Consider the following 8,412-nt stretch of genomic DNA (forward strand, 5'->3'; position numbering starts at 1 on the left):
ATATGGCATTAAAACCATATTTCCAACAATCCCCCACATGAGTGAGAAAACAGTATGCGAAAGTATGCAAACACTTAGCTCAGTCCTCTTAAGATACAACATTGCATTTAGAAAGGTAGCTTGTGGCTTTGAACCTGCCATAGTCAATATTATCGAGTATACCGGCGGCCTAGTGGATTGTGTTCCTTGAACTAGTCCTCCTCGGTGTATACTGAGTCAACAATATTGACACAATATTGCTTCAATCCTTATTCGTTCTCACGTTTGTGTCCATTACAGGCCTTGGAACACCTCTTTGGATTCATAAGTGTTTCAATCGAAGCGGCCCCACTTCACACTTACATAGGTGACTCTTAACTCAAGTATCCTGCTATACTTGTCCTCTTCGAGGAGTTCTAGAATCATTAAAAGTCAAAGACTTAACCTCACCACGTGCAGGTTTCCGAACACTCACTGTTCTACAAGGAATAGGCAATTCGAGTGTTCAACACACGGATTTTCATAGCTTAGTTGTCCCATTGAACCAAGTTCTTGGGATCCTCCAGTCATCATGGTTGGGTTGCCACTATGATTATCCTTAATTTGTGGACTTCAAACCCATTCCCCCTAACAGTTTATACATATGATCTCGATGGATACGTTTTGTCAAAGGATCCGCTATGTTATCAATTGATCTTATATAATCAATTGTGATAACTCCACTAGTGATCAGATGTCTCACGGTATTATGACGTCGACGAATATGTCTCGACTTACCGTTATACAAATGATTTTGTGCTCGTCCGATAGCAGCTTGACTATCACAATGAATTATCACGGACGACACAGGTTTCGACCAACATGGAATATCCTCGAGGAAATTTTTAAGCCACTCGGCTTCTTCACCAGCTTTATCCAAAGCTATGAATTCTGATTCCATGGTCGATCTAGCAATACATGTTTGCTTCTTGGATTTCCAAGACACAGCACCACCCCCCACAGTGAATACATAACCGCTCGTTGAAAACGAGTCTTTGGCATCAGATATCCAATTTGCATCACAGTACCCTTCAAGTACAGAGGGTTCCCTAGTATAATGAATCGCATAGTTTTGAGTATATTTCAAATATCTCAAAACCCTTTCAAGAGCTTTCCAATGTTCATTACTAGGGTTAGCTGTAAAGCTGCCCAACTTGTTGACCGAGCATGCTATATCGGGACGAGTGCAATTTGTTAGATACAACAAGCTCCCAATAATCTTCGCATATTCTATCGCGTCAACAGGTTCTCCCTTGTGTACACTCAAATGCACACTAGGTTCCCATGGTGTCTTAGCTATTGGCTTGTCAAAAGCGTTGAATTTCTTTAACACTTTCTCAACGTAGTGAGATTGTGTTATAGTAATACCATCAGGTCTTCTTAGAATTTTAATTCCAAGGATAACTGACAAACATGGTTTTCGTACCTCAATTCCACATGATTTGTTGTCATTTCCCTTCATATTTTGATTACTAATATGTGTTTGTATCCCAATTTTGTCCTAACTGTTGAGTTTTGATGCTTGGTGTAGCTTTTGGAGTGATTTCAGGGAAAATCAAAGATTAATTAGAGAGTTTTGAAAACATTAGGTTAAAGTTCATCTCGAGAGGAATCCGTGAGCGCAAACGGCGACCAAATCGGAGTTCGGACGAGGGAGAACGGAGCCGAACAAACGGACTGCGCATAAAGCCCAGGCGCCCGCGGTCCGGGCCGCGGCCACGGGCCCGACCGCGGGCCTCTGTCCAAAATTTCCCAGTAACCCGCGGTCCGGGCCGCGGCCGCGGGCCCGACCGCGGGCCTCTGCTCCAGAGCAGTCCAGAACGTTTTTGACAGGCACCCGCGGTCCGAGCCGCGGCTGCGGCCCATGACCGCGGCCTCCCCTGCTTCCAGCCGCGTTCTCAGCCGCGGTTCATGCCGCGGCCGCGGGGAAGAGGCGGAGATCCGTCTTTTGGTGGGCCCAGACGCGATTTTTGCCCCAAAACTCCATTTTCCCCCTCTTTTCTCATATCTTTCATCTTCCTCACCCATTTTTCCATCTTCCCCAATTCCTCCACACCAAACCCTAGCCTCCATTACCACATTTTTTCACCAAGATTGAAGGCATTGAAGAGGAGAGAAGATTGAAGAAAGCTCATTAATAGGATTTGTCATTTCTTACTCTCTCTTTCATTTATGTACACCTTTAACTTTGATTTATTGTGTTTGAACATGTTAAGCTAATTTCCCATTGGTTTGGGGATTAGGCTAGATGGATGTTGTATTGGATTGAATGTTATGCTCAATATATTTCTTAGTTATTTCTATTGCTATTATCTTTTCAAGCCCTAGATTTATATCTTGTATGGATTGTTGGCCACTCTCTATGCATTTCCAATTTATGTTTTGAATCGGGAGAGGATAATCATAATAGATTAGGTGCTTGAAACATATCAACTCAATAAACCGAGAGGTTGAGAGTTGGGTGAGAGTTTGTCGATCTTTGTGTGCTTTTGGGAGTTATAGGTTAGAAGTTGACCGGGGACGGCAACTATGACCCGTAATCTACCGTTTTAGTCGTCCGGGAGGGGGCTAGAACTAGTTGGGAGATCACTCTAGATAATTAGGAATGTTAAGATTAATATTGAGCTATTTGAAATCCATTACTTGTCCATTGATGCCTAGTCCCTAAATCACCTTCATCACTTGTTTAATTCTCTTTGTTTGTTTGATCTTATTAGTCTTTGAAATTGCTAGATAATTGAACCTTTCACCTCATTGTTTAGTCTAAATAGCTCTAGCATAATGAATTAAGATAATCACTAGATTGAACTACTAATCCTTGTGGGATACGACCTTGCTTCCATATATTGCAACTACCCGTATACTTGCGGTGTGGTGAAAATAAATAGCGAACAAGTTTTTGGCGCCGTTGCCGGGGATTAGTTTAGTTTCTTTGCTTGTGATATTTTGCTTCATTGTGCTTAACTACTTTAGACATTTTACTTGCTTTAATTTTTGTTTTCTATTTTAAGATTGTGATTTGACTCTTTGTTCTTGTTGGTTGATAGGTAGTGTATGAATACAAGGTCTAAAGGTGCACCTCTTATACCTATAGACCTTGAGGTTGAAGCTTTTTGCCGACACAACAAAGCAAGAACAAGAAGAGATAGAGAGTTGGAGGAAGCTATGGCGGAAAATTTTGATTTAATCCGTCAACTCCAAAGGCAATTGGAGGACATGCAAGGGCAAATCAATGAGCAAGAGGCTCAAAGGAATGCACCACCACCACCACCTATTAGCAATATGTTCCAACCCGTGGTCCAACAAGTGGGAGTGCATGCCCCGAGAATCAATGCCAATAATTTTGAGCTCAAGCCGGCCCTCATCAACATGGTGCAACAAAATCAATTCGCCGGTCTTTCTCAAGATGACCCGAATGGACATCTCGGCAATTTCTTGGAGATATGTGATACTATCAAGATAAATGGAGTTCCGGAGGATGCCATTCGACTCCGACTCTTTCCCTTCTCACTAAGGGGCATGGCCAAGACATGGTATCAATCTTTAGAGATTGGTTCCATCACTACATGGGAGAAAATGGCTCAAAGGTTCCTTATCAAGTTCTTCCCTCCAAGTAAGACAATGAAGATGAAGAAGGACATTGTCCAATTTCATCAATTCGATGGAGAGACCTTCTATGAAGCTTGGGAGAGATTCAAAGAGATGATAAGGAAGTGTCCCAACCATGGTTTGGATCAAAACACCATTATTTGCTCATTCTATACCGGGTGTAGTGGTGAGATGCAAAGAGACATGAATGCATCGGCCAATGGAGCATTGTTGGAGAAGAGCCACGAGGAGGCCACCCACATCATAGAGAACTTGGCCGCCAATAGCTACCAATTTCCGGGGGAGAGGACTATTTTGAAGAAGGTGGCGGCTACAACAAGCTCGGATCCGATAGCTCTTTTGACAGCTCAATTGACCGCCATGAATAACAAGATTGATGCTATGTCAATATCAAGGGTAGAGCCCGTGGTTGAAGAACAAACTAGCTTCGAGGATGTGAACTACATCAACAACAACAACAACCGAGGCCAAGGGAATTTCCGGCCTTCACATCAAGGTGGTTATCAAGGCCAAGGGCAAGGGCAATACAATCAAGGATTTCAAACAAATCGCCACCCAAATCTTGCCTATGGTAATCCCAACAACTTCTTGCAACCACCACCCGGATTTGCGGTAAGTGATGGTATGATCAAGGAAGAGAAGAAACTCAACCTTGAAGAAATTTTAATGAAATTCATGACGGCCACTCAAGCCCACATGACGAGAACCGATGAAAGGTTGGAGGCTCAAGCGACCCAATTGAAAATGCTTGAGATGAAAGTGGGGCAAATTGCCGAATCCTTAAGCAATCAACGCCAACAAGGGCAATTTCCAAGCAACACAATTGTAAACCCTAAGGAGCATTGCAAAGCTATTAACATACTAGGTGAGACAACCTTTGAAGAGTCCAAGATGTGCTTGGGAGAGGAGGACATGGTTGAAATAGAGAAGAGCAATGATGGAGACATTTCTTCAAAAATGCAAAATGATAAGGAAAAGAATAAGGAAGTGTACAAAGCTCCACCTCCTTATTGCCCACCAATCCCCTTTCCTCAAAGGCTTCCCAAGAAGAATGTGGAGAGTGAGTTCTCCAAATTCCTTGAAATCTTTCGGAAGGTGAATATCAACATCCCTCTTGTTGAAGCATTGCAACAAATGCCCAAGTATGCAAAATTTCTCAAGGAAGTTCTATCCAAGAAGAAGAAATTAGAAGAATTTGAGACGGTCAACCTCACCGAAGAATGTTGTGCCATTCTTCAAAAGAAGCTACCCATCAAGATCAAGGATCCCGGGAGCTTTACTATCCCATGTGATGTTGGAAATGGTCGTTTTGGAAAGGCCTTGTGTGATTTGGGAGCAAGCATAAATTTGATGCCTCTCTCCATCTTCAACAAGCTTGAAATAGGAACCATTAAGCCAACCACGATTGCTTTGCAAATGGCGGACCGTTCCGTTTCATATCCAAAAGGGATAGTGGAGGATGTCTTGGTGAGGGTTGACAAATTCATTTTTCCGGTGGATTTTGTGGTGTTGGATATGGTTGAGGACAAGGATGTACCTTTGATCCTTGGACGTCCATTCTTGGCGACGGGGAGGGCCCTAATTGATGTTGCAAAGGGCAAGCTCACATTGAGAGTGAATGATGAGAGTGTTACCTTCTCAATCCACAAAGCTCCTAAGCACAAAGATGGGGAAGAAAGAATGAGAGTGGAGGAATGCAAATTGATGCAAGTGATTGAACCTTGCATCAACATGAAAGAAAAATTGAAGGGAGAAAGGAAAGAGGAGGAAGCCCAAGGCTTGGAGTTGAAGCTTCTCCCCACACACTTGAAGTATGCATTCTTTGGTGAGAATGAGATACATCCAATGGGGCAAGACCGTGTACTCCAACTCAAAGAGTTAGATGAGTATCACGCATTTGAGAAGTCAAGCCTCTACAAAGAGAGGACAACAAGTGCTAATGACGAGATGATGCACAAACGGGAGTTTGCACCCGATGATGAAGTCCTTCTCCTCACCTTCCGTCAATCACTACCTCCGGAAAAGCCAAGATCAAAATGGACGGGTCCTTTCAAAATCAACAAGGTTTTCAACAATGGAGCAATTGAATTGAGAAAGAAGGATGAAAGAACCTTTGTGGTTGAGAAGGAAAGAATCAAGGCATTTTTGCCCTTGAAACCAAAAGTTGAAGTGTTCGTTGGAACCACCCCCGAGCCATAACACCATCATGGAGACGTCTAGCTCATGACGTTAAACTAAGCGCTAGTTGGGAGGCACCCCAACAAGGTACCCTTTAATTTTTGTATGGTTTATTTTTTTTATATGTTAGTTTTTTTTGTGAGTCCGAGACAACTTCTCCTTCTCTTTTCTTCCAAACTCATTTTCACTTTGTGTGAAATAAGTTTGGGGGGAGGGGAGAGATGGATTAGTTGTCTCATCTATCTTAAGCTTTACTTGTTTTTGTTTGTTTTAGTATTGTTGTCTTGTTTTTGTTATTGTTGAATAAATGAAAGCTTGAGAGTTAGTTGGGTTGATATTTTTGTTTTTGTTTTGCTTGGGATAATTGTAGCAAATTTTGTGACGATGAATTGTTTGTTGTTGGGCTTACAATATGATTGTTGTTTTTTGAAAAGAAATTGTGTGTATCACTTGTGGATTATGCATGAAAAGTTTGAACTTGTGACAAGTGAGTTAAATATTTTGCCTCCAAGAACTTGATAATGAGCTTGTAAGAATTGAGCCATTGATTGTCATATTATCACAATCTCATTTCATTCTTGAGTGTAAATCAATTGAACATGCTCGTTAATCTCTAGAACTTGCCATAAGTCCTCTCTAAAAAAATGAAAGTAGATGTGTTATGGATATTGAAGTGATTTAAGGCCATCCTTGCTAGCCACTTGACTTAAATTATGTCCAAATTCTCATATGATCATAGTTTACCCACTTTGTGCCTTATAGCTTTTTTTTGAATTAACCAATGAAAAGGGGTAGAACGTTGATTGTTGGTGGTTGCTTTGATGAAAATGGTTGAGAAATCATTGAAATTGCTTGTCATACTTTGATTGAGTGAAAATCACTAGTCTCCTATAAACTCAAAAAGAAAAAGAAAGAAAAATGAAGAGAAATGTTGAACAAAATAGTATAAAGGGGAGTGATTTGCCTTTTGAATCATGGTCTTGATAAAGTATTCATAGGATGAAAAAGAATAAATGTGGAGATATTGGTTATTGATTGATTAGAAAAGAACAATGGTGAATATGACTTATTCAATTTGGGAATTGTATGGGATATGAGTCACTTTGCCTATAAACACCTCACCTCACCAAAGAGCCCTCATTGCAACCTAAAGAAAAGCCCTTGTTGATCATTATTTGTAGCACATTGAAGAATAGAAAGTTAGGACAAATGGCAAGCTTATGGTAGATTGCATGCATTGTTTCAATTCGAGTGCAAACACGTCCATTCTAAACACTTGAGAGTTGAGTGCACCATTGAAACATTCACCTTGTGAGGATTCAAACTTGGATGCTATAATGTTGAACTCACTATCACTTGTGACTTCTTAGAATGCATTTTACTTGTGATACACTTTTGAAAGATTTTTGAAATTGTTGAAGCCTTGAAATGACATCAATTCATGCTCACATGTTTGTTTACTTTTATTTCTAGTCTTTTTGTCGTTTGGGGACAAACAACGCCTTAAGTTTGGGGGGTTGACAAACATGGTTTTCGTACCTCAATTCCACATGATTTGTTGTCATTTCCCTTCATATTTTGATTACTAATATGTGTTTGTATCCCAATTTTGTCCTAACTGTTGAGTTTTGATGCTTGGTGTAGCTTTTGGAGTGATTTCAGGGAAAATCAAAGATTAATTAGAGAGTTTTGAAAACATTAGGTTAAAGTTCATCTCGAGAGGAATCCGTGAGCGCAAATGGCGACCAAATCGGAGTTCGGACGAGGGAGAACGGAGCCGAACAAACGGACTGCGCATAAAGCCCAGGCGCCCGCGGTCCGGGCCGCGGCCACGGGCCCGACCGCGGGCCTCTGTCCAAAATTTCCCAGTAACCCGCGGTCCGGGCCGCGGCCGCGGGCCCGACCGCGGGCCTCTGCTCCAGAGCAGTCCAGAACGTTTTTGACAGGCACCCGCGGTCCGAGCCGCGGCTGCGGCCCATGACCGCGGCCTCCCCTGCTTCCAGCCGCGTTCTCAGCCGCGGTTCATGCCGCGGCCGCGGGGAAGAGGCGGAGATCCGTCTTTTGGTGGGCCCAGACGCGATTTTTGCCCCAAAACTCCATTTTCCCCCTCTTTTCTCATATCTTTCATCTTCCTCACCCATTTTTCCATCTTCCCCAATTCCTCCACACCAAACCCTAGCCTCCATTACCACATTTTTTCACCAAGATTGAAGGCATTGAAGAGGAGAGAAGATTGAAGAAAGCTCATTAATAGGATTTGTCATTTCTTACTCTCTCTTTCATTTATGTACACCTTTAACTTTGATTTATTGTGTTTGAACATGTTAAGCTAATTTCCCATTGGTTTGGGGATTAGGCTAGATGGATGTTGTATTGGATTGAATGTTATGCTCAATATATTTCTTAGTTATTTCTATTGCTATTATCTTTTCAAGCCCTAGATTTATATCTTGTATGGATTGTTGGCCACTCTCTATGCATTTCCAATTTATGTTTTGAATCGGGAGAGGATAATCATAATAGATTAGGTGCTTGAAACATATCAACTCAATAAACCGAGAGGTTGAGAGTTGGGTGAGAGTTTGTCGATCTTTGTGTGCTTTTGGG

General features: G+C 41.9%; 1 non-coding gene across 1 annotated transcript; it reads right to left on the reverse strand.

The window, feature by feature from the left end:
• Window positions 1–3,642: 3,642 nt before the first annotated feature.
• LOC131002117 (small nucleolar RNA R71) lies at window positions 3,643–3,749 on the reverse strand. Its single transcript, XR_009094193.1, has one exon. It is a non-coding gene; the product is annotated as a small nucleolar RNA R71 (small nucleolar RNA).
• Between the last annotated feature and the right edge of the window lie 4,663 nt (window positions 3,750–8,412).

Source organism: Salvia miltiorrhiza, chromosome 8 (assembly GCF_028751815.1).
Source record: "Salvia miltiorrhiza cultivar Shanhuang (shh) chromosome 8, IMPLAD_Smil_shh, whole genome shotgun sequence".
Lineage (NCBI taxonomy): Eukaryota > Viridiplantae > Streptophyta > Magnoliopsida > Lamiales > Lamiaceae > Salvia > Salvia miltiorrhiza.